General features: G+C 45.0%; 51 non-coding genes across 51 annotated transcripts; all 51 read right to left on the reverse strand.

Annotated features, from left to right (window-relative positions):
* Positions 1-360: 360 nt before the first annotated feature.
* TRNAL-CAA (transfer RNA leucine (anticodon CAA)) lies at positions 361-482 on the reverse strand. The gene is made up of 2 exons: positions 445-482; positions 361-406 (listed from the first exon to the last, which is right to left on the reverse strand). It is a non-coding gene; the product is annotated as a tRNA-Leu (tRNA).
* Positions 483-549: 67 nt separating this feature from the next.
* On the reverse strand, positions 550-671 carry TRNAL-CAA (transfer RNA leucine (anticodon CAA)). The gene is made up of 2 exons: positions 634-671; positions 550-595 (listed from the first exon to the last, which is right to left on the reverse strand). It is a non-coding gene; the product is annotated as a tRNA-Leu (tRNA).
* Positions 672-1,116: 445 nt separating this feature from the next.
* Positions 1,117-1,238, reverse strand: TRNAL-CAA (transfer RNA leucine (anticodon CAA)). The gene is made up of 2 exons: positions 1,201-1,238; positions 1,117-1,162 (listed from the first exon to the last, which is right to left on the reverse strand). It is a non-coding gene; the product is annotated as a tRNA-Leu (tRNA).
* Positions 1,239-1,305: 67 nt separating this feature from the next.
* Positions 1,306-1,427, reverse strand: TRNAL-CAA (transfer RNA leucine (anticodon CAA)). Its single transcript has 2 exons — positions 1,390-1,427; positions 1,306-1,351 (listed from the first exon to the last, which is right to left on the reverse strand). It is a non-coding gene; the product is annotated as a tRNA-Leu (tRNA).
* A 256-nt stretch (positions 1,428-1,683) lies between these two features.
* Positions 1,684-1,805, reverse strand: TRNAL-CAA (transfer RNA leucine (anticodon CAA)). The gene is made up of 2 exons: positions 1,768-1,805; positions 1,684-1,729 (listed from the first exon to the last, which is right to left on the reverse strand). It is a non-coding gene; the product is annotated as a tRNA-Leu (tRNA).
* A 67-nt stretch (positions 1,806-1,872) lies between these two features.
* TRNAL-CAA (transfer RNA leucine (anticodon CAA)) lies at positions 1,873-1,994 on the reverse strand. Its single transcript has 2 exons — positions 1,957-1,994; positions 1,873-1,918 (listed from the first exon to the last, which is right to left on the reverse strand). It is a non-coding gene; the product is annotated as a tRNA-Leu (tRNA).
* Positions 1,995-2,628: 634 nt separating this feature from the next.
* TRNAL-CAA (transfer RNA leucine (anticodon CAA)) lies at positions 2,629-2,750 on the reverse strand. The gene is made up of 2 exons: positions 2,713-2,750; positions 2,629-2,674 (listed from the first exon to the last, which is right to left on the reverse strand). It is a non-coding gene; the product is annotated as a tRNA-Leu (tRNA).
* Positions 2,751-3,573: 823 nt separating this feature from the next.
* TRNAL-CAA (transfer RNA leucine (anticodon CAA)) lies at positions 3,574-3,695 on the reverse strand. The gene is made up of 2 exons: positions 3,658-3,695; positions 3,574-3,619 (listed from the first exon to the last, which is right to left on the reverse strand). It is a non-coding gene; the product is annotated as a tRNA-Leu (tRNA).
* A 67-nt stretch (positions 3,696-3,762) lies between these two features.
* TRNAL-CAA (transfer RNA leucine (anticodon CAA)) lies at positions 3,763-3,884 on the reverse strand. Its single transcript has 2 exons — positions 3,847-3,884; positions 3,763-3,808 (listed from the first exon to the last, which is right to left on the reverse strand). It is a non-coding gene; the product is annotated as a tRNA-Leu (tRNA).
* Positions 3,885-3,951: 67 nt separating this feature from the next.
* Positions 3,952-4,073, reverse strand: TRNAL-CAA (transfer RNA leucine (anticodon CAA)). The gene is made up of 2 exons: positions 4,036-4,073; positions 3,952-3,997 (listed from the first exon to the last, which is right to left on the reverse strand). It is a non-coding gene; the product is annotated as a tRNA-Leu (tRNA).
* A 67-nt stretch (positions 4,074-4,140) lies between these two features.
* On the reverse strand, positions 4,141-4,262 carry TRNAL-CAA (transfer RNA leucine (anticodon CAA)). The gene is made up of 2 exons: positions 4,225-4,262; positions 4,141-4,186 (listed from the first exon to the last, which is right to left on the reverse strand). It is a non-coding gene; the product is annotated as a tRNA-Leu (tRNA).
* Positions 4,263-4,329: 67 nt separating this feature from the next.
* Positions 4,330-4,451, reverse strand: TRNAL-CAA (transfer RNA leucine (anticodon CAA)). Its single transcript has 2 exons — positions 4,414-4,451; positions 4,330-4,375 (listed from the first exon to the last, which is right to left on the reverse strand). It is a non-coding gene; the product is annotated as a tRNA-Leu (tRNA).
* A 67-nt stretch (positions 4,452-4,518) lies between these two features.
* On the reverse strand, positions 4,519-4,640 carry TRNAL-CAA (transfer RNA leucine (anticodon CAA)). The gene is made up of 2 exons: positions 4,603-4,640; positions 4,519-4,564 (listed from the first exon to the last, which is right to left on the reverse strand). It is a non-coding gene; the product is annotated as a tRNA-Leu (tRNA).
* Positions 4,641-4,896: 256 nt separating this feature from the next.
* TRNAL-CAA (transfer RNA leucine (anticodon CAA)) lies at positions 4,897-5,018 on the reverse strand. Its single transcript has 2 exons — positions 4,981-5,018; positions 4,897-4,942 (listed from the first exon to the last, which is right to left on the reverse strand). It is a non-coding gene; the product is annotated as a tRNA-Leu (tRNA).
* Positions 5,019-5,085: 67 nt separating this feature from the next.
* Positions 5,086-5,207, reverse strand: TRNAL-CAA (transfer RNA leucine (anticodon CAA)). Its single transcript has 2 exons — positions 5,170-5,207; positions 5,086-5,131 (listed from the first exon to the last, which is right to left on the reverse strand). It is a non-coding gene; the product is annotated as a tRNA-Leu (tRNA).
* A 67-nt stretch (positions 5,208-5,274) lies between these two features.
* TRNAL-CAA (transfer RNA leucine (anticodon CAA)) lies at positions 5,275-5,396 on the reverse strand. The gene is made up of 2 exons: positions 5,359-5,396; positions 5,275-5,320 (listed from the first exon to the last, which is right to left on the reverse strand). It is a non-coding gene; the product is annotated as a tRNA-Leu (tRNA).
* A 67-nt stretch (positions 5,397-5,463) lies between these two features.
* TRNAL-CAA (transfer RNA leucine (anticodon CAA)) lies at positions 5,464-5,585 on the reverse strand. The gene is made up of 2 exons: positions 5,548-5,585; positions 5,464-5,509 (listed from the first exon to the last, which is right to left on the reverse strand). It is a non-coding gene; the product is annotated as a tRNA-Leu (tRNA).
* A 67-nt stretch (positions 5,586-5,652) lies between these two features.
* TRNAL-CAA (transfer RNA leucine (anticodon CAA)) lies at positions 5,653-5,774 on the reverse strand. The gene is made up of 2 exons: positions 5,737-5,774; positions 5,653-5,698 (listed from the first exon to the last, which is right to left on the reverse strand). It is a non-coding gene; the product is annotated as a tRNA-Leu (tRNA).
* A 67-nt stretch (positions 5,775-5,841) lies between these two features.
* TRNAL-CAA (transfer RNA leucine (anticodon CAA)) lies at positions 5,842-5,963 on the reverse strand. The gene is made up of 2 exons: positions 5,926-5,963; positions 5,842-5,887 (listed from the first exon to the last, which is right to left on the reverse strand). It is a non-coding gene; the product is annotated as a tRNA-Leu (tRNA).
* A 67-nt stretch (positions 5,964-6,030) lies between these two features.
* Positions 6,031-6,152, reverse strand: TRNAL-CAA (transfer RNA leucine (anticodon CAA)). Its single transcript has 2 exons — positions 6,115-6,152; positions 6,031-6,076 (listed from the first exon to the last, which is right to left on the reverse strand). It is a non-coding gene; the product is annotated as a tRNA-Leu (tRNA).
* Positions 6,153-6,219: 67 nt separating this feature from the next.
* On the reverse strand, positions 6,220-6,341 carry TRNAL-CAA (transfer RNA leucine (anticodon CAA)). The gene is made up of 2 exons: positions 6,304-6,341; positions 6,220-6,265 (listed from the first exon to the last, which is right to left on the reverse strand). It is a non-coding gene; the product is annotated as a tRNA-Leu (tRNA).
* A 445-nt stretch (positions 6,342-6,786) lies between these two features.
* TRNAL-CAA (transfer RNA leucine (anticodon CAA)) lies at positions 6,787-6,908 on the reverse strand. Its single transcript has 2 exons — positions 6,871-6,908; positions 6,787-6,832 (listed from the first exon to the last, which is right to left on the reverse strand). It is a non-coding gene; the product is annotated as a tRNA-Leu (tRNA).
* A 67-nt stretch (positions 6,909-6,975) lies between these two features.
* Positions 6,976-7,097, reverse strand: TRNAL-CAA (transfer RNA leucine (anticodon CAA)). Its single transcript has 2 exons — positions 7,060-7,097; positions 6,976-7,021 (listed from the first exon to the last, which is right to left on the reverse strand). It is a non-coding gene; the product is annotated as a tRNA-Leu (tRNA).
* Positions 7,098-7,164: 67 nt separating this feature from the next.
* TRNAL-CAA (transfer RNA leucine (anticodon CAA)) lies at positions 7,165-7,286 on the reverse strand. The gene is made up of 2 exons: positions 7,249-7,286; positions 7,165-7,210 (listed from the first exon to the last, which is right to left on the reverse strand). It is a non-coding gene; the product is annotated as a tRNA-Leu (tRNA).
* Positions 7,287-7,542: 256 nt separating this feature from the next.
* TRNAL-CAA (transfer RNA leucine (anticodon CAA)) lies at positions 7,543-7,664 on the reverse strand. The gene is made up of 2 exons: positions 7,627-7,664; positions 7,543-7,588 (listed from the first exon to the last, which is right to left on the reverse strand). It is a non-coding gene; the product is annotated as a tRNA-Leu (tRNA).
* A 256-nt stretch (positions 7,665-7,920) lies between these two features.
* TRNAL-CAA (transfer RNA leucine (anticodon CAA)) lies at positions 7,921-8,042 on the reverse strand. Its single transcript has 2 exons — positions 8,005-8,042; positions 7,921-7,966 (listed from the first exon to the last, which is right to left on the reverse strand). It is a non-coding gene; the product is annotated as a tRNA-Leu (tRNA).
* A 67-nt stretch (positions 8,043-8,109) lies between these two features.
* Positions 8,110-8,231, reverse strand: TRNAL-CAA (transfer RNA leucine (anticodon CAA)). Its single transcript has 2 exons — positions 8,194-8,231; positions 8,110-8,155 (listed from the first exon to the last, which is right to left on the reverse strand). It is a non-coding gene; the product is annotated as a tRNA-Leu (tRNA).
* Positions 8,232-8,676: 445 nt separating this feature from the next.
* On the reverse strand, positions 8,677-8,798 carry TRNAL-CAA (transfer RNA leucine (anticodon CAA)). Its single transcript has 2 exons — positions 8,761-8,798; positions 8,677-8,722 (listed from the first exon to the last, which is right to left on the reverse strand). It is a non-coding gene; the product is annotated as a tRNA-Leu (tRNA).
* Positions 8,799-8,865: 67 nt separating this feature from the next.
* TRNAS-AGA (transfer RNA serine (anticodon AGA)) lies at positions 8,866-8,987 on the reverse strand. The gene is made up of 2 exons: positions 8,950-8,987; positions 8,866-8,911 (listed from the first exon to the last, which is right to left on the reverse strand). It is a non-coding gene; the product is annotated as a tRNA-Ser (tRNA).
* A 67-nt stretch (positions 8,988-9,054) lies between these two features.
* TRNAL-CAA (transfer RNA leucine (anticodon CAA)) lies at positions 9,055-9,176 on the reverse strand. The gene is made up of 2 exons: positions 9,139-9,176; positions 9,055-9,100 (listed from the first exon to the last, which is right to left on the reverse strand). It is a non-coding gene; the product is annotated as a tRNA-Leu (tRNA).
* A 67-nt stretch (positions 9,177-9,243) lies between these two features.
* TRNAL-CAA (transfer RNA leucine (anticodon CAA)) lies at positions 9,244-9,365 on the reverse strand. Its single transcript has 2 exons — positions 9,328-9,365; positions 9,244-9,289 (listed from the first exon to the last, which is right to left on the reverse strand). It is a non-coding gene; the product is annotated as a tRNA-Leu (tRNA).
* A 67-nt stretch (positions 9,366-9,432) lies between these two features.
* Positions 9,433-9,554, reverse strand: TRNAL-CAA (transfer RNA leucine (anticodon CAA)). Its single transcript has 2 exons — positions 9,517-9,554; positions 9,433-9,478 (listed from the first exon to the last, which is right to left on the reverse strand). It is a non-coding gene; the product is annotated as a tRNA-Leu (tRNA).
* A 67-nt stretch (positions 9,555-9,621) lies between these two features.
* TRNAL-CAA (transfer RNA leucine (anticodon CAA)) lies at positions 9,622-9,743 on the reverse strand. The gene is made up of 2 exons: positions 9,706-9,743; positions 9,622-9,667 (listed from the first exon to the last, which is right to left on the reverse strand). It is a non-coding gene; the product is annotated as a tRNA-Leu (tRNA).
* Positions 9,744-9,810: 67 nt separating this feature from the next.
* TRNAL-CAA (transfer RNA leucine (anticodon CAA)) lies at positions 9,811-9,932 on the reverse strand. The gene is made up of 2 exons: positions 9,895-9,932; positions 9,811-9,856 (listed from the first exon to the last, which is right to left on the reverse strand). It is a non-coding gene; the product is annotated as a tRNA-Leu (tRNA).
* Positions 9,933-9,999: 67 nt separating this feature from the next.
* Positions 10,000-10,121, reverse strand: TRNAL-CAA (transfer RNA leucine (anticodon CAA)). Its single transcript has 2 exons — positions 10,084-10,121; positions 10,000-10,045 (listed from the first exon to the last, which is right to left on the reverse strand). It is a non-coding gene; the product is annotated as a tRNA-Leu (tRNA).
* Positions 10,122-10,188: 67 nt separating this feature from the next.
* On the reverse strand, positions 10,189-10,310 carry TRNAL-CAA (transfer RNA leucine (anticodon CAA)). The gene is made up of 2 exons: positions 10,273-10,310; positions 10,189-10,234 (listed from the first exon to the last, which is right to left on the reverse strand). It is a non-coding gene; the product is annotated as a tRNA-Leu (tRNA).
* A 67-nt stretch (positions 10,311-10,377) lies between these two features.
* On the reverse strand, positions 10,378-10,499 carry TRNAL-CAA (transfer RNA leucine (anticodon CAA)). Its single transcript has 2 exons — positions 10,462-10,499; positions 10,378-10,423 (listed from the first exon to the last, which is right to left on the reverse strand). It is a non-coding gene; the product is annotated as a tRNA-Leu (tRNA).
* Positions 10,500-10,755: 256 nt separating this feature from the next.
* On the reverse strand, positions 10,756-10,877 carry TRNAL-CAA (transfer RNA leucine (anticodon CAA)). The gene is made up of 2 exons: positions 10,840-10,877; positions 10,756-10,801 (listed from the first exon to the last, which is right to left on the reverse strand). It is a non-coding gene; the product is annotated as a tRNA-Leu (tRNA).
* Positions 10,878-11,133: 256 nt separating this feature from the next.
* TRNAL-CAA (transfer RNA leucine (anticodon CAA)) lies at positions 11,134-11,255 on the reverse strand. The gene is made up of 2 exons: positions 11,218-11,255; positions 11,134-11,179 (listed from the first exon to the last, which is right to left on the reverse strand). It is a non-coding gene; the product is annotated as a tRNA-Leu (tRNA).
* Positions 11,256-11,322: 67 nt separating this feature from the next.
* TRNAL-CAA (transfer RNA leucine (anticodon CAA)) lies at positions 11,323-11,444 on the reverse strand. The gene is made up of 2 exons: positions 11,407-11,444; positions 11,323-11,368 (listed from the first exon to the last, which is right to left on the reverse strand). It is a non-coding gene; the product is annotated as a tRNA-Leu (tRNA).
* A 256-nt stretch (positions 11,445-11,700) lies between these two features.
* TRNAL-CAA (transfer RNA leucine (anticodon CAA)) lies at positions 11,701-11,822 on the reverse strand. Its single transcript has 2 exons — positions 11,785-11,822; positions 11,701-11,746 (listed from the first exon to the last, which is right to left on the reverse strand). It is a non-coding gene; the product is annotated as a tRNA-Leu (tRNA).
* A 256-nt stretch (positions 11,823-12,078) lies between these two features.
* TRNAL-CAA (transfer RNA leucine (anticodon CAA)) lies at positions 12,079-12,200 on the reverse strand. Its single transcript has 2 exons — positions 12,163-12,200; positions 12,079-12,124 (listed from the first exon to the last, which is right to left on the reverse strand). It is a non-coding gene; the product is annotated as a tRNA-Leu (tRNA).
* A 1,012-nt stretch (positions 12,201-13,212) lies between these two features.
* On the reverse strand, positions 13,213-13,334 carry TRNAL-CAA (transfer RNA leucine (anticodon CAA)). The gene is made up of 2 exons: positions 13,297-13,334; positions 13,213-13,258 (listed from the first exon to the last, which is right to left on the reverse strand). It is a non-coding gene; the product is annotated as a tRNA-Leu (tRNA).
* Positions 13,335-13,401: 67 nt separating this feature from the next.
* Positions 13,402-13,523, reverse strand: TRNAL-CAA (transfer RNA leucine (anticodon CAA)). Its single transcript has 2 exons — positions 13,486-13,523; positions 13,402-13,447 (listed from the first exon to the last, which is right to left on the reverse strand). It is a non-coding gene; the product is annotated as a tRNA-Leu (tRNA).
* Positions 13,524-14,157: 634 nt separating this feature from the next.
* On the reverse strand, positions 14,158-14,279 carry TRNAL-CAA (transfer RNA leucine (anticodon CAA)). Its single transcript has 2 exons — positions 14,242-14,279; positions 14,158-14,203 (listed from the first exon to the last, which is right to left on the reverse strand). It is a non-coding gene; the product is annotated as a tRNA-Leu (tRNA).
* A 443-nt stretch (positions 14,280-14,722) lies between these two features.
* On the reverse strand, positions 14,723-14,844 carry TRNAL-CAA (transfer RNA leucine (anticodon CAA)). Its single transcript has 2 exons — positions 14,807-14,844; positions 14,723-14,768 (listed from the first exon to the last, which is right to left on the reverse strand). It is a non-coding gene; the product is annotated as a tRNA-Leu (tRNA).
* A 445-nt stretch (positions 14,845-15,289) lies between these two features.
* Positions 15,290-15,411, reverse strand: TRNAL-CAA (transfer RNA leucine (anticodon CAA)). Its single transcript has 2 exons — positions 15,374-15,411; positions 15,290-15,335 (listed from the first exon to the last, which is right to left on the reverse strand). It is a non-coding gene; the product is annotated as a tRNA-Leu (tRNA).
* A 1,565-nt stretch (positions 15,412-16,976) lies between these two features.
* On the reverse strand, positions 16,977-17,098 carry TRNAL-CAA (transfer RNA leucine (anticodon CAA)). Its single transcript has 2 exons — positions 17,061-17,098; positions 16,977-17,022 (listed from the first exon to the last, which is right to left on the reverse strand). It is a non-coding gene; the product is annotated as a tRNA-Leu (tRNA).
* Positions 17,099-17,732: 634 nt separating this feature from the next.
* TRNAL-CAA (transfer RNA leucine (anticodon CAA)) lies at positions 17,733-17,854 on the reverse strand. Its single transcript has 2 exons — positions 17,817-17,854; positions 17,733-17,778 (listed from the first exon to the last, which is right to left on the reverse strand). It is a non-coding gene; the product is annotated as a tRNA-Leu (tRNA).
* Positions 17,855-19,040: 1,186 nt separating this feature from the next.
* Positions 19,041-19,162, reverse strand: TRNAL-CAA (transfer RNA leucine (anticodon CAA)). The gene is made up of 2 exons: positions 19,125-19,162; positions 19,041-19,086 (listed from the first exon to the last, which is right to left on the reverse strand). It is a non-coding gene; the product is annotated as a tRNA-Leu (tRNA).
* A 2,146-nt stretch (positions 19,163-21,308) lies between these two features.
* TRNAL-CAA (transfer RNA leucine (anticodon CAA)) lies at positions 21,309-21,430 on the reverse strand. The gene is made up of 2 exons: positions 21,393-21,430; positions 21,309-21,354 (listed from the first exon to the last, which is right to left on the reverse strand). It is a non-coding gene; the product is annotated as a tRNA-Leu (tRNA).
* Positions 21,431-21,961: the final 531 nt, after the last annotated feature.

The following is a 21,961-nucleotide window of genomic DNA, read 5'->3' on the forward strand; positions in this document are numbered from 1 at the left end:
AACCCAGGCCCTCATACGAGGACCAGAATACACAAATTCACGTTGTGAACGAAGGAAACTGAGCCCCTTGAGTCTCACGCCTTAGACCGCTCTGCCATCCTGACATGGATTCTTTCAATTGGAACGTTTAATTAATTATATCTCTTCCAGTTAAATTCTTAAAACATATCGTGTCAGAAGTGGGATTCGAACCCAGGCCCTCATACGAGGACCAGAATACACAAATTCACGTTGTGAACGAAGGAAACTGAGCCCCTTGAGTCTGGCGCCTTAGACCGCTCGGCCATCCTGACTTGGATTCATTCAATTCGGACGTTTTATAAATTACATCTCTTCCAGTTAATTTCATAAAACATATCGTGTCAGAAGTGGGATTCGAACCCACGCCCTCATACGAGGACCAGAAAACACAGATTCACGTTGTGAACGAAGGAAACTGAGCCCCTTGAGTCTGGCGCCTTAGACCGCTCGGCCATCCTGACTTGGATTCATTCAATTGGGACGTTTTATAAATTACATCTCTTCCAGTTAATTTCATAAAACATATCGTGTCAGAAGTGGGATTCGAACCCACGCCCTCATACGAAGACCAGAAAACACAGATTCACGTTGTGAACGAAGGAAACTGAGCCCCTTGAGTCTGGCGCCTTAGACCGCTCGGCCATCCTGACATGGATTCTTTCAATTGGGGCGTTTTATAAATTACATCTCTTCCAGTTAATTTCATAAACCTTTTCGTGCCAGAAGTGGGATTCGAACCTACGCCCTCATACGAGGACCAGAATAGACAGATTCACGTCGTGAACGAAGGAAACTGAGCCCCTTGAGTCTCGCGCCTTAGACCGCTCTGCCATCCTGACATGGATTCTTTCAATTGGGACGTTTAATTAATTATATCTCTTCCAGTTAATTTCATAAAACATATCGTGTCAGAAATGGGATTCGAACCCACGCCCTCATACGAGGACCAGAATACAGAGATTCACGTTGTTAACGAAGGAAACTGAGCCCCTTGATTCTGGCGCCTTAGACCGCTCGGCCCTCCTGACTTGGATTCATTCAATTCGGACGTTTTATAAATTACATCTCTTCCAGTTAATTTCATAAAACATATCGTGTCAGAAGTGGGATTCGAACCCACGCCCTCATACGAGGACCAGATAACACAGATTCACGTTGTGAACGAAGGAAACTGAGCCCCTTGAGTCTGGCGCCTTAGACCGCTCGGCCATCCTGACTTGGATTCATTAAATTCGGAAGTTTTATAAATTACATCTCTTCCAGTTAATTTCATAAAACATATCTTGTCAGAAGTGGGATTCGAACCCACGCCCTCATACGAGGACCAGAAAACACAGATTCACGTTGTGAACGAAGGAAACTGAGCCCCTTGAGTCTGGCGCCTTAGACCGCTCGGCCATCCTGACATGGATTCTTTCAATTGGGGCGTTTTATAAATTACATCTCTTCCAGTTAAATTCTTAAAACATATCGTGTCAGAAGTGGGATTCGAACCCATGCCCTCATACGAGGACCAGAATACACAAATTCACGGTGTGAACGAAGGAATTTGAGCCCCTTGAGTCTGGCGCCTTAGACCGCTCGGCCATCCTGACTTGGATTCATTCAATTCGGACGTTTTATAAATTACATCTCTTCCAGTTAATTTCATAAAACATATCGTGTCAGAAGTGGGATTTGAACCCACGCCCTCATACGAGGACCAGAAAACACAGATTCAAGTTGTGAACGAAGGAAACTGAGCCCCTTGAGTCTGGCGCCTTAGACCGCTCGGCCATCCTGACGTTGATTCATTTTCTTTGGACGTTTTATAAATTACATCTCTTCCAGTTAATTTCATAAAACATATCGTGTCAGAAGTGGGATTCGAACCCACGCCCTCATACGAAGACCAGAAAACACAGATTCACGTTGTGAACGAAGGAAACTGAGCCCCTTGAGTCTGGCGCCTTAGACCGCTCGGCCATCCTGACTTGGATTCATTCAATTGGGACGTTTTATAGATTACATCTCTTCCAGTTAATTTCATAAAACATATCGTGTCAGAAGTGGGATTCGAACCCACGCCCTCATACGAGGACCAGAATACATAGATTCACGTTGCGAACGAAGGAAACTGAGCCCCTTGAGTCTCGCGCCTTAGACCGCTCTGCCATCCTGACATGGATTCTTTCAATTGGAACGTTTAATTAATTATATCTCTTCCAGTTAAATTCTTAAAACATATCGTGTCAGAAGTGGGATTCGAACCCATGCCCTCATACGAGGACCAGAATACACAAATTCACGGTGTGAACGAAGGAATTTGAGCCCCTTGAGTCTGGCGCCTTAGACCGCTCGGCCATCCTGACTTGGATTCATTCAATTCGGACGTTTTATAAATTACATCTCTTCCAGTTAATTTCATAAAACATATCGTGTCAGAAGTGGGATTTGAACCCACGCCCTCATACGAGGACCAGAAAACACAGATTCACGTTGTGAACGAAGGAAACTGAGCCCCTTGAGTCTGGCGCCTTAGACCGCTCGGACATCCTGACTTGGATTCATTCAATTGGGACGTTTTATAAATTACATCTCTTCCAGTTAATTTCATAAAACATATCGTGTCAGAAGTGGGATTCGAACCCACACCCTCATACGAGGACCAGAAAACACAGATTCACGTAGTGAACGAAGGAAACTGAGCCCCTTGAGTCTGGCGCCTTAGACCGCTCGGCCATCCTGACATGGATTCTTTCAATTCGGACGTTTTATAAATTACATCTCTTCCAGTTAATTTCATAAAACATATCGTGTCAGAAGTGGGATTCGAACCCACGCCCTCATACGAGGACCAGAAAACACAGATTCAAGTTGTGAACGAAGGAAACTGAGCCCCTTGAGTCTGTCGCCTTAGACCGCTCAGCCATTCTGACATGGATTCTTTCAATTGGGGCGTTTTATAAATTACATCTCTTCCAGTTAATTTCATAAACCTTTTCGTGTCAGAAATGGGATTCGAACCCACGCCCTCATACGAGGACCAGAATACACAGATTCACGTTGTGAACGAAGGAAACTGAGCCCCTTGAGTCTGGCACCTTAGACCGCTCGGCCATCCTGACTTGGATTCATTAAATTCGGACGTTTTATAAATTACATCTCTTCCAGTTAATTTCATAAAGCATATCGTGTCAGAAGTGGGATTCGAACCCACGCCCTCATACGAGGACCAGAAAACACAGATTCAAGTTGTGAACGAAGGAAACTGAGCCCCTTGAGTCTGGCGCCTTAGACCGCTCTGCCATCCTGACATGGATTCTTTCAATTGGGGCGTTTTATAAATTACATCTCTTCCAGTTAATTTCATAAACATTTTCGTGTCAGAAGTGGAATTCGAACCCACGCCCTCATACGAGGACCAGAATAGACAGATTCACGTCGTGAACGAAGGAAACTGAGCCCCTTGAGTCTCGCGCCTTAGACCGCTCTGCCATCCTGACATGGATTCTTTCAATTGGGACGTTTAATTAATTATATCTCTTCCAGTTAATTTCATAAAACATATCGTGTCAGAAGTGGGATTCGAACCCACGCCCTCATACGAGGACCAGAATACACAGATTCACGTTGTTAACGAAGGAAACTGAGCCCCTTGAGTCTGGCGCCTTAGACCACTCGGCCATCCTGACTTGGATTCATTCAATTCGGACGTTTTATAAATTACATCTCTTCCAGTTAATTTCATAAAACATATCGTGTCAGAAGTGGGATTCGAACCCACGCCCTCATACGAGGACCAGAAAACACAGATTCACGTTGTGAACGAAGGAAACAGAGCCCCTTGAGTCTGGCGCCTTAGACCGCTCGGCCATCCTGACTTGGATTCATTAAATTCGGACGTTTTATAAATTACATCTCTTCCAGTTAATTTCATAAAACATATCGTGTCAGAAGTGGGATTCGAACCCACGCCCTCATACGAGGACCAGAAAACACAGATTCACGTTGTGAACGAAGGAAACTGAGCCCCTTGAGTCTGGCGCCTTAGACCGCTCGGCCATCCTGACTTGGATTCATTCAATTGGGACGTTTTATAGATTACATCTCTTCCAGTTAATTTCATAAAACATATCGTGTCAGAAGTGGGATTCGAACCCACGCCCTCATACGAGGACCAGAATACACAGATTCACGTTGTTAACGAAGGAAACTGAGCCCCTTGAGTCTGGCGCCTTAGACCGCTCGGCCATCCTGACTTGGATTCATTCAATTCGGACGTTTTATAAATTACATCTCTTCCAGTTAATTTCATAAAACATATCGCGTCAGAAGTGGGATTCGAACCCACGCCCTCATACGAGGACCAGAAAACACAGATTCACGTTGTGAACGAAGGAAACTGAGCCCCTTGAGTCTGGCACCTTAGACCGCTCGGCCATCCTGACTTGGATTCATTAAATTCGGACGTTTTATAAATTACATCTCTTCCAGTTAATTTCATAAAACATATCGTGTCAGAAGTGGGATTCGAACCCACGCCCTCATACGAGGACCAGAAAACACAGATTCAAGTTGTGAACGAAGGAAACTGAGCCCCTTGAGTCTGGCGCCTTAGACCGCTCGGCCATCCTGACATGGATTCTTTCAATTGGGGCGTTTTATAAATTACATCTCTTCCAGTTAATTTCATAAACATTTTCGTGTCAGAAGTGGGATTCGAACCCACGCCCTCATACGAGGACCAGAATAGACAGATTCACGTCGTGAACGAAGGAAACTGAGCCCCTTGAGTCTCGCGCCTTAGACCGCTCTGCCATCCTGACATGGATTCTTTCAATTGGGACGTTTAATTAATTATATCTCTTCCAGTTAATTTCATAAAACATATCGTGTCAGAAGTGGGATTCGAACCCACGCCCTCATACGAGGACCAGAAAACACAGATTCACGTTGTGAACGAAGGAAACTGAGCCTTTTGAGTCTGGCGCCTTAGACCGCTCGGCCATCCTGACTTGGATTCATTCAATTGGGACGTTTTATAGATTACATCTCTTCCAGTTAATTTCATAAAACATATCGTGTCAGAAGTGGGATTCGAACCCACACCCTCATACGAAGACCAGAAAACACAGATTCACGTTGTGAGCGAAGGAAACTGAGCCCCTTGAGTCTGGCGCCTTAGACCGCTCGGCCATCCTGACTTGGATTCATTCAATTGGGACGTTTTATAGATTACATCTCTTCCAGTTAATTTCATAAAACATATCGTGTCAGAAGTGGGATTCGAACCCACACCCTCATACGAGGACCAGAATACACAGATTCACGTTGTGAACGAAGGAAACTGAGTCCCTTGAGTCTGGCGCCTTAGACCGCTCGGCCATCCTGACTTGGATTCATTCAATTGGGACGTTTTATGAATTACATCTCTTCCAGTTAATTTCTTAAACCTTTTCGTGTCAGAAGTGGGATTCGAACCCACGCCCTCATACGAGGACCAGAATACACTGATTCACGTTGAGAACGAAAGAAACTAGGTCCCTTGAGTCTGGCGCCTTAGACCGCTCGGCCATCCTGACATGGATTCTTTTAATTTGGACGTTTTATTAATTATATCTCTTCCAGTTAATTTCATAAAACATATCGTGTCAGAAGTGGGATTCGAACCCACGCCCTCATACGAGGACCAGAAAACACAGATTCACGTTGTGAACGAAGGAAACTGAGCCTTTTGAGTCTGGCGCCTTAGACCGCTCGGCCATCCTGACTTGGATTCATTCAATTGGGACGTTTTATAGATTACATCTCTTCCAGTTAATTTCATAAAACATATCGTGTCAGAAGTGGGATTCGAACCCACACCCTCATACGAAGACCAGAAAACACAGATTCACGTTGTGAGCGAAGGAAACTGAGCCCCTTGAGTCTGGCGCCTTAGACCGCTCGGCCATCCTGACTTGGATTCATTCAATTGGGACGTTTTATAGATTACATCTCTTCCAGTTAATTTCATAAAACATATCGTGTCAGAAGTGGGATTCGAACCCACACCCTCATACGAGGACCAGAATACACAGATTCACGTTGTGAACGAAGGAAACTGAGCCCCTTGAGTCTGGCGCCTTAGACCGCTCGGCCATCCTGACTTGGATTCATTCAATTGGGACGTTTTATGAATTACATCTCTTCCAGTTAATTTCTTAAACCTTTTCGTGTCAGAAGTGGGATTCGAACCCACGCCCTCATACGAGGACCAGAATACACTGATTCACGTTGAGAACGAAAGAAACTAGGTCCCTTGAGTCTGGCGCCTTAGACCGCTCGGCCATCCTGACGTTGGTTCATTTTCTTTGGACGTTTTATAAATTACATCTTTTCCAGTTAAATTTATAAAACATATCGTGTCAGAAGTGGGATTCGAACCCACGCCCTCATACGAGGACCAGAATACATAGATTCACGTTGCGAACGAAGGAAACTGAGCCCCTTGAGTCTCGCGCCTTAGACCGCTCTGCCATCCTGACATGGATTCTCTCAATTGGAACGTTTAATTAATTATATCTCTTCCAGTTAAATTCTTAAAACATATCGTGTCAGAAGTGGGATTCGAACCCAGGCCCTCATACGAGGACCAGAATACACAAATTCACGTTGTGAACGAAGGAAACTGAGCCCCTTGAGTCTGGCGCCTTAGACCGCTCGGCCATCCTGACTTGGATTCATTCAATTGGGACGTTTTATAGATTACATCTCTTCCAGTTAATTTCATAAAACATATCGTGTCAGAAGTGGGATTCGAACCCACGCCCTCATACGAGGACCAGAATACACAGATTCACGTTGTTAACGAAGGAAACTGAGCCCCTTGAGTCTGGCGCCTTAGACCGCTCGGCCATCCTGACTTGGATTCATTCAATTCGGACGTTTTATAAATTACATCTCTTCCAGTTAATTTCATAAAACATATCGCGTCAGAAGTGGGATTCGAACCCACGCCCTCATACGAGGACCAGAAAACACAGATTCACGTTGTGAACGAAGAAAACTGAGCCCCTTGAGTCTGGCACCTTAGACCGCTCGGCCATCCTGACTTGGATTCATTAAATTCGGACGTTTTATAAATTACATCTCTTCCAGTTAATTTCATAAAACATATCGTGTCAGAAGTGGGATTCGAACCCACGCCCTCATACGAGGACCAGAAAACACAGATTCAAGTTGTGAACGAAGGAAACTGAGCCCCTTGAGTCTGGCGCCTTAGACCGCTCGGCCATCCTGACATGGATTCTTTCAATTGGGGCGTTTTATAAATTACATCTCTTCCAGTTAATTTCATAAACATTTTCGTATCAGAAGTGGGATTCGAACCCACGCCCTCATACGAGGACCAGAATAGACAGATTCACGTCGTGAACGAAGGAAACTGAGCCCCTTGAGTCTCGCGCCTTAGACCGCTCTGCCATCCTGACATGGATTCTTTCAATTGGGACGTTTAATTAATTATATCTCTTCCAGTTAATTTCATAAAACATATCGTGTCAGAAGTGGGATTCGAACCCACGCCCTCATACGAGGACCAGAAAACACAGATTCACGTTGTGAACGAAGGAAACTGAGCCTTTTGAGTCTGGCGCCTTAGACCGCTCGGCCATCCTGACTTGGATTCATTCAATTGGGACGTTTTATAGATTACATCTCTTCCAGTTAATTTCATAAAACATATCGTGTCAGAAGTGGGATTCGAACCCACACCCTCATACGAAGACCAGAAAACACAGATTCACGTTGTGAGCGAAGGAAACTGAGCCCCTTGAGTCTGGCGCCTTAGACCGCTAAGCCATCCTGACTTGGATTCATTCAATTGGGACGTTTTATAGATTACATCTCTTCCAGTTAATTTCATAAAACATATCGTGTCAGAAGTGGGATTCGAACCCACACCCTCATACGAGGACCAGAATACACAGATTCACGTTGTGAACGAAGGAAACTGAGCCCCTTGAGTCTGGCGCCTTAGACCGCTCGGCCATCCTGACTTGGATTCATTCAATTGGGACGTTTTATGAATTACATCTCTTCCAGTTAATTTCTTAAACCTTTTCGTGTCAGAAGTGGGATTCGAACCCACGCCCTCATACGAGGACCAGAATACACTGATTCACGTTGAGAACGAAAGAAACTAGGTCCCTTGAGTCTGGCGCCTTAGACCGCTCGGCCATCCTGACGTTGGTTCATTTTCTTTGGACGTTTTATAAATTACATCTTTTCCAGTTAAATTTATAAAACATATCGTGTCAGAAGTGGGATTCGAACCCACGCCCTCATAAGAGGACCAGAATACATAGATTCACGTTGCGAACGAAGGAAACTGAGCCCCTTGAGTCTCGCGCCTTAGACCGCTCTGCCATCCTGACATGGATTCTCTCAATTGGAACGTTTAATTAATTATATCTCTTCCAGTTAAATTCTTAAAACATATCGTGTCAGAAGTGGGATTCGAACCCAGGCCCTCATACGAGGACCAGAATACACAAATTCACGTTGTGAACGAAGGAAACTGAGCCCCTTGAGTCTGGCGCCTTAGACCGCTCGGCCATCCTGACTTGGATTCATTCAATTGGGACGTTTTATAAATTACATCTCTTCCAGTTAATTTCATAAAACATATCGTGTCAGAAGTGGGATTCGAACCCACGCCCTCATACGAGGACCAGAAAACACAGATTCACGTTGTGAACGAAGGAAACTGAGCCCCTTGAGTCTGGCGCCTTAGACCGCTCGGCCATCCTGACTTGGATTCATATAATTCGGACGTTTTATAAATTACATCTCTTCCAGTTAATTTCATAAAACACATCGTGTCAGAAGTGGGATTCGAACCCACGCCGTCATACGAAGACCAGAAAACACAGATTCACGTTGTGAACGAAGGAAACTGAGCCCCTCTAGTCTGGCGCCTTAGACCGCTCGGCCATCCTGACTTGGATGCATTCAATTCGGACGTTTTATAAATTACATCTCTTCCAGTTAATTTCATAAAACATATCGTGTCAGAAGTGGGATTCGAACCCACGCCCTCATACGAGGACCAGAAAACACAGATTCACGATGTGAACGAAGGAAACTGAGCCCCTTGAGTCTGGCGCCTTAGACCGCTCGGCCATCCTGACATGGATTCTTTCAATTGGGGCGTTTTATAAATTACATCTCTTCCAGTTAATTTCATAAACCTTTTCGTGTCAGAAGTGGGATTCGAACCCACGCCCTCATACGAGGACCAGAATACACAGATTCACGTTGTTAACGAAGGAAACTGAGCCCCTTGAGTCTGGCGCCTTAGACCGCTCGGCCATCCTGACTTGGATTCATTCAATTCGGACGTTTTATAAATTACATCTCTTCCAGTTAATTTCATAAAACATATCGTGTCAGAAGTGGGATTCGAACCCACGCCCTCATACGAGGACCAGAAAACACAGATTCACGATGTGAACGAAGGAAACTGAGCCCCTTGAGTCTGGCGCCTTAGACCGCTCGGCCATCCTGACATGGATTCTTTCAATTGGGGCGTTTTATAAATTACATCTCTTCCAGTTAATTTCATAAACCTTTTCGTGTCAGAAGTGGGATTCGAACCCACGCCCTCATACGAGGACCAGAATACACAGATTCACGTTGTTAACGAAGGAAACTGAGCCCCTTGAGTCTGGCGCCTTAGACCGCTCGGCCATCCTGACTTGGATTCATTCAATTCGGACGTTTTATAAATTACATCTCTTCCAGTTAATTTCATAAAACATATCGTGTCAGAAGTGGGATTCGAACCCACGCCCTCATACGAGGACCAGAAAACACAGATTCACGATGTGAACGAAGGAAACTGAGCCCCTTGAGTCTGGCGCCTTAGACCGCTCGGCCATCCTGACATGGATTCTTTCAATTGGGGCGTTTTATAAATTACATCTCTTCCAGTTAATTTCATAAACCTTTTCGTGTCAGAAGTGGGATTCGAACCCACGCCCTCATACGAGGACCAGAATACACAGATTCACGTTGTTAACGAAGGAAACTGAGCCCCTTGAGTCTGGCGCCTTAGACCGCTCGGCCATCCTGACTTGGATTCATTCAATTCGGACGTTTTATAAATTACATCTCTTCCAGTTAATTTCATAAAACATATCGTGTCAGAAGTGGGATTCGAACCCACGCCCTCATACGAGGACCAGAAAACACAGATTCACGTTGTGAACGAAGGAAACTGAGCCCCTTGAGTCTGGCGCCTTAGACCGCTCGGCCATCCTGACTTGGATTCATTAAATTCGGACGTTTTATAAATTACATCTCTTCCAGTTAATTTCATAAAACATATCGTGTCAGAAGTGGGATTCGAACCCACGCCCTCATACGAGGACCAGAAAACACAGATTCAAGTTGTGAACGAAGGAAACTGAGCCCCTTGAGTCTGGCGCCTTAGACCGCTCGGCCATCCTGACATGGATTCTTTCAATTGGGGCGGTTTATAAATTACATCTCTTCCAGTTAATTTCATAAACCTTTTCGTGTCAGAAGTGGGATTCGAACCCACGCCCTCATACGAGGACCAGAATAGACAGATTCACGTCGTGAACGAAGGAAACTGAGCCCCTTGAGTCTCGCGCCTTAGACCGCTCTGCCATCCTGACATGGATTATTTCAATTGGAACGTTTAATTAATTATATCTCTTACAGTTAAATTCTTAAAACATATCGTGTCAGAAGTGGGATTCGAACCCACGCCCTCATACGAGGACCAGAAAACACAGATTCACGTTGTGAACGAAGGAAACTGAGCCCCTTGAGTCTGGCGCCTTAGACCGCTTGGCCATCCTGACATGGATTCTTTCAATTGGGGCGTTTTATAAATTACATCTCTTCCAGTTAATTTCATAAACCTTTTCGTGTCAGAAGTGGGATTCGAACCCACGCCCTCATACGAGGACCAGAATAGACAGATTCAAGTCGTAAACGAAGGAAACTGAGCCCCTTGAGTCTCGCGCCTTAGACCGCTCTGCCATCCTGACATGGATTCTTTCAATTGGGACGTTTAATTAATTATATCTCTTCCAGTTAATTTCATAAAACATATCGTGTCAGAAGTGGGATTCGAACCCACGCCCTCATGCGAGGACCAGAATACACAGATTGACGTTGTTAACGAAGGAAACTGAGCCCCTTGAGTCTGGCGCCTTAGACCGCTCGGCCATCCTGACTTGGATTCATTCAATTCGGACGTTTTATAAATTACATCTCTTCCAGTTAATTTCATAAAACATATCGTGTCAGAAGTGGGATTCGAACCCACGCCCTCATACGAGGACCAGAAAACACAGATTCACGTTGTGAACGAAGGAAACTGAGCCCCTTGAGTCTGGCGCCTTAGACCGCTCGGCCATCCTGACACGGATTCTTTCAATTGGGGCGTTTTATAAATTACATCTCTTCCAGTTAATTTCATAAACCTTTTCGTGTCAGAAGTGGGATTCGAACCCACGCCCTCATACGAGGACCAGAATAAACAGATTCACGTCGTGAACGAAGGAAACTGAGCCCCTTGAGTCTCGCGCCTTAGACCGCTCTGCCATCCTGACATGGATTCTTTCAATTGGAACGTTTAATTAATTATATCTCTTCCAGTTAAATTCTTAAAACATATCGTGTCAGAAGTGGGATTCGAACCCACGCCCTCATACGAGGACCAGAAAACACAGATTCACGTTGTGAACGAAGGAAACTGAGCCCCTTGAGTCTGGCGCCTTAGACCGCTCGGCCATCCTGACATGGATTCTTTCAATTGGGGCGTTTTATAAATTACATCTCTTCCAGTTAATTTCATAAACCTTTTCGTGTCAGAAGTGGGATTCGAACCCACGCCCTCATACGAGGACCAGAATAGACAGATTCACGTCGTGAACGAAGGAAACTGAGCCCCTTGAGTCTCGCGCCTTAGACCGCTCTGCCATCCTGACATGGATTCTTTCAATTGGGACGTTTAATTAATTATATCTCTTCCAGTTAAATTCTTAAAACATATCGTGTCAGAAGTGGGATTCGAACCCACGCCCTCATACGAGGACCAGAAAACACAGATTCACGTTGTGAACGAAGGAAACTGAGCCCCTTGAGTCTGGCGCCTTAGACCGCTCGGCCATCCTGACTTGGATTCATTAAATTCGGACGTTTTATAAATTACATCTCTTCCAGTTAATTTCATAAAACAGATCGTGTCAGAAGTGGGATTCGAGCCCACGCCCTCATACGAGGACCAGAAAACACAGATTCACGTTGTGAACGAAGGAAACTGAGCCCCTTGAGTCTGGCGCCTTAGACCGCTCGGCCATCCTGACATGGATTCTTTCAATTGGGGCGTTTTATAAATTACATCTCTTCCAGTTAATTTCATAAACCTTTTCGTGTCAGAAGTGGGATTCGAACCCACGCCCTCATACGAGGACCAGAATAGACAGATTCACGTCGCAAACGAAGGAAACTGAGCCCCTTGAGTCTGGCGCCTTAGACCGCTCTGCCATCCTGACATGAATTCTTTCAATTGGGACGTTTAATTAATTATATCTCTTCCAGTTAATTTCATAAAACATATCGTGTCAGAAGTGGGTTTCGAACCCACGCCCTCATACGAGGAGCAGAATACACAGATTCACGTTGTGAACGAAGGAAACTGAGCCCCTTGAGTCTGGCGCCTTAGACCGCTCGGCCATCCTGACTTGGATTCATTAAATTCGGACGTTTTATAAATTACATCTCTTCCAGTTAATTTCATAAAACATATCGTGTCAGAAGTGGGATTCGAACCCAGGCCCTCATAGAAGGAGCAGAATACACAGATTCACGTTGTGAACGAAGGAAACTGAGCCCCTTGAGTCTGGCGCGTTAGACCGCTCGGCCACCCTGACTTGGATTCATTCAATTGGGATGTTTTATAAATTACATCTCTTCCAGTTAATATCATAAAACATATCGTGTCAGAAGTGGGTTTCGAACCCACGCCCTCATACGAGGAGCAGAATACACAGATTCACGTTGTGAACGAAGGAAACTGAGCCCCTTGAGTCTGGCGCCTTAGACCGCTCGGCCATCCTGACATGGATTCTTTCAATTGGGACGTTTTATAAATTACATCTCTTCCAGTTAATTTCATAAAACTTTTCATGTCAGAAGTGGGATTCGAACCCACGCCCTCATACGAGGACCAGAATACACAGATTCACGTTGCGAACGAAAGAAACTAAGCCCCTTGAGTCTAGCGCCTTAGACCGCTCGGCCATCCTGACATGGATTCTTTTAATTTGGACGTTTTATAAATTACATCTCTTTCAGTTAATTTCATAAAACATATAGTGTCAGAAGTGGGATTCGAACCCACGCCCTCATACGAGGACCAGAATACACAGATTCACGTTGCGAACGAAGGAAACTGAGCCCCTTGAGTCTGGCGCCTTAGACCGCTCGGCCACCCTGACTTGGATTCATTCAATTGGGACGTTTTATAAATTACATCTCTTCCAGTTAATTTCATAAACCTTTTCGTGTCAGAAGTGGGATTCGAACCCACGCCCTCATACGAGGACCAGAATAGACAGATTCACGTCGCAAACGAAGGAAACTGAGCCCCTTGAGTCTCGCGCCTTAGACCGCTCGGCCATCCTGACTTGGATTCATTAAATTCGGACGTTTTATAAATTACATCTCTTCCAGTTAATTTCATAAAACAGATCGTGTCAGAAGTGGGATTCGAGCCCACGCCCTCATACGAGGACCAGAAAACACAGACTCACGTTGTGAACGAAGGAAACTGAGCCCCTTGAGTCTGGCGCCTTAGACCGCTCGGCCATCCTGACATGGATTCTTTCAATTGGGGCGTTTTATAAATTACATCTCTTCCAGTTAATTTCATAAAACAGATCGTGTCAGAAGTGGGATTCGAGCCCACGCCCTCATACGAGGACCAGAAAACACAGACTCACGTTGTGAACGAAGGAAACTGAGCCCCTTGAGTCTGGCGCCTTAGACCGCTCGGCCATCCTGACTTGGATTCATTCAATTCGGACGTTTTATAAATTACATCTCTTCCAGTTAATATCATAAAACATATCGTGTCAGAAGTGGGATTCGAACCCACGCCCTCATACGAGGACCAGAATACACAGATTCACGTTGCGACCGAAAGAAACCAAGCCCCTTGAGTCTAGCGCCTTAGACCGCTCGGCCATCCTGACATGGATTCTTTTAATTTGGACGTTTTATAAATTACATCTCTTTCAGTTAATTTCATAAAACATAGTGTCAGAAGTGGGATTCGAGCCCACGCCCTCATACGAGGACCAGAAAACACAGACTCACGTTGTGAACGAAGGAAACTGAGCCCCTTGAGTCTGGCGCCTTAGACCGCTCGGCCATCCTGACATGGATTCTTTCAATTGGGGCGTTTTATAAATTACATCTCTTCCAGTTAATTTCATAAACCTTTTCGTGTCAGAAGTGGGATTCGAACCCACGCCCTCATACGAGGACCAGAATAGACAGATTCACGTCGCAAACGAAGGAAACTGAGCCCCTTGAGTCTCGCGCCTTAGACCGCTCTGCCATCCTGACATGGATTCTTTCAATTGGGACGTTTAATTAATTATATCTCTTCCAGTTAATTTCATAAAACATATCGTGTCAGAAGTGGGATTCGAACCCACGCCCTCATACGAGGACCAGAATACACAGATTCACGTTGTTAACGAAGGAAACTGAGCCCCTTGAGTCTGGCGCCTTAGACCGCTCGGCCATCCTGACTTGGATTCATTCAATTCGAACGTTTTATAAATTACATCTCTTCCAGTTAATTTCATAAAACATATCGTGTCAGAAGTGGGATTCGAACCCAGGCCCTCATAGAAGGAGCAGAATACACAGATTCACGTTGTGATCGAAGGAAACTGAGCCCCTTGAGTCTGGCGCGTTAGACCGCTCGGCCACCCTGACTTGGATTCATTCAATTGGGATGTTTTATAAATTACATCTCTTCCAGTTAATATCATAAAACATATCGTGTCAGAAGTGGGTTTCGAACCCACGCCCTCATACGAGGAGCAGAATACACAGATTCACGTTGTGAACGAAGGAAACTGAGCCCCTTGAGTCTGGCGCCTTAGACCGCTCGGCCATCCTGACATGGATTCTTTCAATTGGGACGTTTTATAAATTACATCTCTTCCAGTTAATTTCATAAAACTTTTCATGTCAGAAGTGGGATTCGAACCCACGCCCTCATACGAGGACCAGAATACACAGATTCACGTTGCGAACGAAAGAAACCAAGCCCCTTGAGTCTAGCGCCTTAGACCGCTCGGCCATCCTGACATGGATTCTTTTAATTTGGACGTTTTATAAATTACATCTCTTTCAGTTAATTTCATAAAACATATAGTGTCAGAAGTGGGATTCGAACCCAAGCCCTCATACGAGGACCAGAATACACAGATTCACGTTGCGAACGAAGGAAACTGAGCCCCTTGAGTCTGGCGCCTTAGACCGCTCGGCCACCCTGACTTGGATTCATTCAATTGGGACGTTTTATAAATTACATCTCTTCCAGTTAATTTCATAAAACATATCGTGTCAGAAGTGGGATTCGAACCCAGGCCCTCATACGAGAACCAGAGTACACAGATTCACGTTGTGAACGATGGAAACTGAGCGCCTGGAGTCCGGCGCCTTAGACCGCTCGGCCACCCTGACTTGGATTCATTCAATTGGGATGTTTTATAAATTACATCTCTTCCAGTTAATTTCATAAACCTTTTCGTGTCAGAAGTGGGATTCGAACCCACGCCCTTATACGAGGACCAGAATACAGAGATTCACGTTGTGAACGAAAGAAACTAGGCGCCTTAGACCGCTCGGCCACCCTGACTTGGATTCATTCAATTGGGATGTTTTATAAATTACATCTCTTCCAGTTAATTTTATAAATCATATCGTGTCAGAAGTGGGATTCGAACCCAGGCCCTCAAACGAGGACCAGAATACACAGATTCACATTGTGAACGAAGGAAACTGAGCACCTTGAGTCTGGCACCTTAGACCGCTCGGCCACCCTGACTTGGATTCATTCAATTGGGACGTTTTATAAATTACATCTCTTCCAGTTAATTTGATAAAACATATCGTGTCAGAAGTGGGATTCGAACCCAGGCCCTCATACGAGAACCAGAATACACAGATTCACGTTGTGAACGAAGGAAACTGAGCCCCTTGAGTCTGGCGCCTTAGACCGCTCGGCCACCCTGACTTGGATTCATTCAATTGGGATGTTTTATAAATTACAACTCTTCCAGTTAATTTCATAAAACATATCGTGTCAGAAGTGGGATTCGAACCCATGCCCTCATACGAGGACCAGAATACACAGATTCACGTTGTGAACGAAAGAAACTAAGCCCCTTGAGTCTGGCGCCTTAGACCGCTCGGCCACCCTGACTTGGATTCATTCAATTGGGGCGTTTTATAAATTACTTCTCTTCCAGTTAATTTCATAAAACGTATCGTGACAGAAGTGGGATTCGAACCCACGCCCTCATACGAGGACCAGAATACACAGATTCACGTTGCGAACGAAAGAAACTAAGCCCCTTGAGTCTGGCGCCTTAGACCGCTCAGCCATTCTGACATGGATTCTTTCAATTGGGGCGTTTTATAAATTACATCTCTTCCAGTTAATTTCATAAACCTTCTCGTGACAGAAGTGGCATTCGAACCCACGCCCTCATACGAGGACCAGAATACACAGATTCACGTTGTGAACGAAAGAAACTAAGCCCCTTGAGTCCGGCGCCTTAGACCGCTCGGCCATCCTGACATGGATTCTTTTAATTTGGACGTTTTATAAATTACATCTCTTTCAGTTAATTTCATAAAACATATAGTGTCAGAAGTGGGATTCGAACCCACGCCCTCATACGAGGACCAGAATACACAGAATCACGTTGCGAACGAAGGAAACTGAGCCCCTTGAGTCTGGCGCCTTAGACCGCTCGGCCACCCTGACTTGGATTCATTCAATTGGGACGTTTTTTAAATTACATTTCTTCCAGTTAATTTCATAAAACATATCGTGTCAGAAGTGGGATTCGAACCCAGGCCCTCATACGAGAAGCAGAATACACAGATTCACGTTGTGAACGAAGGAAACTGAGCCCCTTGAGTCTGGCGCCTTAGACCGCTCGGCCACCCTGACTTGGATTCATTCAATTGGGATGTTTTATAAATTACATCTCTTCCAGTTAATTTCATAAAACATATCGTGTCAGAAGTGGGATTCGAACCCACGCCCTCATACCAGGACCAGAATACACAGATTCACGTTGTGAACGAAGGAAACTGAGCCCCTTGAGTCTGGCGCCTTAGACCGCTCAGCCACCCTGACTTGGATTCATTCAATTGGGACGTTTTATAAATTACTTCTCTTCCAGTTAATTTCATAAAACGTATCGTGACAGAAGTGGGATTCGAACCCACGCCCTCATACGAGGACCAGAATACACAGATTCACGTTGCGAACGAAAGAAACTAAGCCCCTTGAGTCTGGCGCCTTAGACCGCTCGGCCATCCTGACATGGATTCTTTTAATTTGGACGTTTTATAAATTACATCTCTTTCAGTTAATTTCATAAAACATATAGTGTCAGAAGTGGGATTCGAACCCACGCCCTCATACGAGGACCAGAATACACAGATTCACGTTGCGAACGAAGGAAACTGAGCCCCTTGAGTCTGGCGCCTTAGACCGCTCGGCCACCCTGACTTGGATTCATTCAATTGGGACGTTTTATAAATTACATCTCTTCCAGTTAATTTCATAAAACATATCGTGTCAGAAGTGGGATTCGAACCCAGGCCCTCATACGAGAACCAGAATACACAGATTCACGTTGTGAACGAAGGAAACTGAGCGCCTGGAGTCCGGCGCCTTAGACCGCTCGGCCACCCTGACTTGGATTCATTCAATTGGGATGTTTTATATATTACATCTCTTCCAGTTAATTTCATAAACCTTTTCGTGTCAGAAGTGGGATTCGAACCCACGCCCTTATACGAGGACCAGAATACACAGATTCACGTTGTGAACGAAAAAAACTAGGCGCCTTAGACCGCTCGGCCACCCTGACTTGGATTCATTCAATTGGGATGTTTTATAAATTACATCTCTTCCAGTTAATTTTATAAATCATATCGTGTCAGAAGTGGGATTCGAACCCAGGCCCTCAAACGAGGACCAGAATACACAGATTCACATTGTGAACGAAGGAAACTGAGCACCTTGAGTCTGGCACCTTAGCCCGCTCGGCCACCCTGACTTGGATTCATTCAATTGGGACGTTTTATAAATTACATCTCTTCCAGTTAATTCATAAAACATATCGTGTCAGAAGTGGGATTCGAACCCAGGCCCTCATACGAGAACCAGAATACACAGATTCACGTTGTGAACGAAGGAAACTGAGCCCCTTGAGTCTGGCGCCTTAGACCGCTCGGCCACCCTGACTTGGATTCATTCAATTGGGATGTTTTATAAATTACATCTCTTCCAGTTAATTTCATAAAACGTATCGTGACAGAAGTGGGATTCGAACCCACGCCCTCATACGAGGACCAGAATACACAGATTCACGTTGCGAACGAAAGAAACTAAGCCCCTTGAGTCTGGCGCCTTAGACCGCTCAGCCATTCTGACATGGATTCTTTCAATTGGGGCGTTTTATAAATTACATCTCATCCAGTTAATTTCATAAACCTTTTCGTGTCAGAAATGGGATTCGAACCCACGCCCTCATACGAGGACCAGAATACACAGATTCACGTTGTGAACGAAAGAAACTAAGCCCCTTGAGTCCGGCGCCTTGGACCGTTCGGCCATCCTGACATGGATTCTTTTAATTTGGACGTTTTATAAATTACATCTCTTTCAGTTAATTTCATAAAACATATAGTGTCAGAAGTGGGATTCGAACCCACGCCCTCATACGAGGACCAGAATACACAGAATCACGTTGCGAACGAAGGAAACTGAGCCCCTTGAGTCTGGCGCCTTAGACCGCTCGGCCACCCTGACTTGGATTCATTCAATTGGGATGTTTTATAAATTACATCTCTTCCAGTTAATTTCATAAAACATATCGTGTCAGAAGTGGGATTCGAACCCACGCCCTCATACCAGGACCAGAATACACAGATTCACGTTGTGAACGAAGGAAACTGAGCCCCTTGAGTCTGGCGCCTTAGACCGCTCAGCCATTCTGACATGGATTCTTTCAATTGGGGCGTTTTATAAATTACATCTCTTCCAGTTAATTTCATAAACCTTTTCGTGTCAGAAGTGGGATTCGAACCCATGCCCTCATACGAGGACCAGAATACACAGATTCACGTTGTGAACGAAAGAAACTAAGCCCCTTGAGTCTGGCGCCTTAGACCGCTCGGCCACCCTGACTTGGATTCATTCAATTGGGGCGTTTTATAAATTACTTCTCTTCCAGTTAATTTCATAAAACGTATCGTGACAGAAGTGGGATTCGAACCCACGCCCTCATACGAGGACCAGAATACACAGATTCACGTTGTGAACGAAAGAAACTAAGCCCCTTGAGTCTGGCGCCTTAGACCGCTCGGCCACCCTGACATGGATTCTTTCAATTGGGGCGTTTTATAAATTACATCTCTTCCAGTTAATTTCATAAACCTTTTCGTGTCAGAAGTGGGATTCGAACCCATGCCCTCATACGAGGACCAGAATACACAGATTCACGTTGTGAACGAAAGAAACTAAGCCCCTTGAGTCTGGCGCCTTAGACCGCTCGGCCACCCTGACTTGGATTCATTCAATTGGGGCGTTTTATAAATTACTTCTCTTCCAGTTAATTTCATAAAACGTATCGTGACAGAAGTGGGATTCGAACCCACGCCCTCATACGAGGACCAGAATACACAGATTCACGTTGCGAACGAAAGAAACTAAGCCCCTTGAGTCTGGCGCCTTAGACCGCTCAGCCATTCTGACATGGATTCTTTCAATTGGGGCGTTTTATAAATTACATCTCTTCCAGTTAATTTCATAAACCTTTTCGTGTCAGAAGTGGGATTCGAACCCACGCCCTCATACCAGGACCAGAATACACAGATTCACGTTGTGAACGAAGGAAACTGAGCCCCTTGAGTCTGGCGCCTTAGACCGCTCAGCCACCCTGACTTGGATTCATTCAATTGGGACGTTTTATAAATTACTTCTCTTCCAGTTAATTTCATAAAACGTATCGTGACAGAAGTGGGATTCGAACCCACGCCCTCATACGAGGACCAGAATACACAGATTCACGTTGCGAACGAAAGAAACTAAGCCCCTTGAGTCTGGCGCCTTAGACCGCTCGGCCATCCTGACATGGATTCTTTTAATTTGGACGTTTTATAAATTACATCTCTTCCAGTTAATTTCATAAACCTTTTCGTGTCAGAAGTGGGATTCGAACCCAGGGCCTCATACGAGAACCAGAATACACAGATTCACGTTGTGAACGAAGGAAACTGAGCCCCTTGAGTCTGGCGCCTTAGACCGCTCGGCCACCCTGCCTTGGATTCATTCAATTGGGATGTTTTATAAATTACATCTCTTCCAGTTAATTTCATAAAACATATCGTGTCAGAAGTGGGATTCGAACCCACGCCCTCATACCAGGACCAGAATACACAGATTCACGTTGTGAACGAAGGAAACTGAGGCCCTTGAGTCTGGCGCCTTAGACCGCTCAGCCATTCTGACATGGATTTTTTCAATTGGGGCGTTTTATAAATTACATCTCTTCCAGTTAATTTCATAAACCTTTTCGTGTCAGAAGTGGGATTCGAACCCATGCCCTCATAGGAGGACCAGAATACACAGATTCACGTTGTGAACGAAAGAAACTAAGCCCCTTGAGTCTGGCGCCTTAGACCGCTCGGCCACCCTGACTTGGATTCATTCAATTGGGACGTTTTATAAATTACTTCTCTTCCAGTTAATTTCATAAAACGTATCGTTACAGAAGTGGGATTCGAACCCACGCCCTCATACGAGGACCAGAATACACAGATTCACGTTGCGAACGAAAGAAACTAAGCCCCTTGAGTCTGGCGCCTTAGACCGCTCGGCCATCCTGACATGGATTCTTTTAATTTGGACGTTTTATAAATTACATCTCTTTCAGTTAATTTCATAAAACATATAGTGTCAGAAGTGGGATTCGAACCCACGCCCTCATACGAGGACCAGAATACACAGATTCACGTTGCGAACGAAGGAAACTGAGCCCCTTGAGTCTGGCGCCTTAGACCGCTCGGCCACCCTGACTTGGATTCTTTTAATTTGGACGTTTTATAAATTACATCTCTTCCAGTTAATTTCATAAACCTTTTCGTGTCAGAAGTGGGATTCGAACCCAGGCCCTCATACGAGAACCAGAATACACAGATTCACGTTGTGAACGAAGGAAACTGAGCCCCTTGAGTCTGGCGCCTTAGACCGCTCGGCCACCCTGCCTTGGATTCATTCAATTGGGATGTTTTATAAATTACATCTCTTCCAGTTAATTTCATAAAACATATCGTGTCAGAAGTGGGATTCGAACCCACGCCCTCATACCAGGACCAGAATACACAGATTCACGTTGTGAACGAAGGAAACTGAGGCCCTTGAGTCTGGCGCCTTAGACCGCTCAGCCATTCTGACATGGATTTTTTCAATTGGGGCGTTTTATAAATTACATCTCTTCCAGTTAATTTCATAAACCTTTTCGTGTCAGAAGTGGGATTCGAACCCATGCCCTCATACGAGGACCAGAATACACAGATTCACGTTGCGAACGAAAGAAACTAAGCCCCT

This window comes from Phalangium opilio, unplaced genomic scaffold (genome assembly GCF_054372755.1).
Source record: "Phalangium opilio isolate 3A_F unplaced genomic scaffold, DU_Popi_V2 ptg000061l_1, whole genome shotgun sequence".
In the NCBI taxonomy this organism is placed as follows: Eukaryota; Metazoa; Arthropoda; class Arachnida; order Opiliones; family Phalangiidae; genus Phalangium; species Phalangium opilio.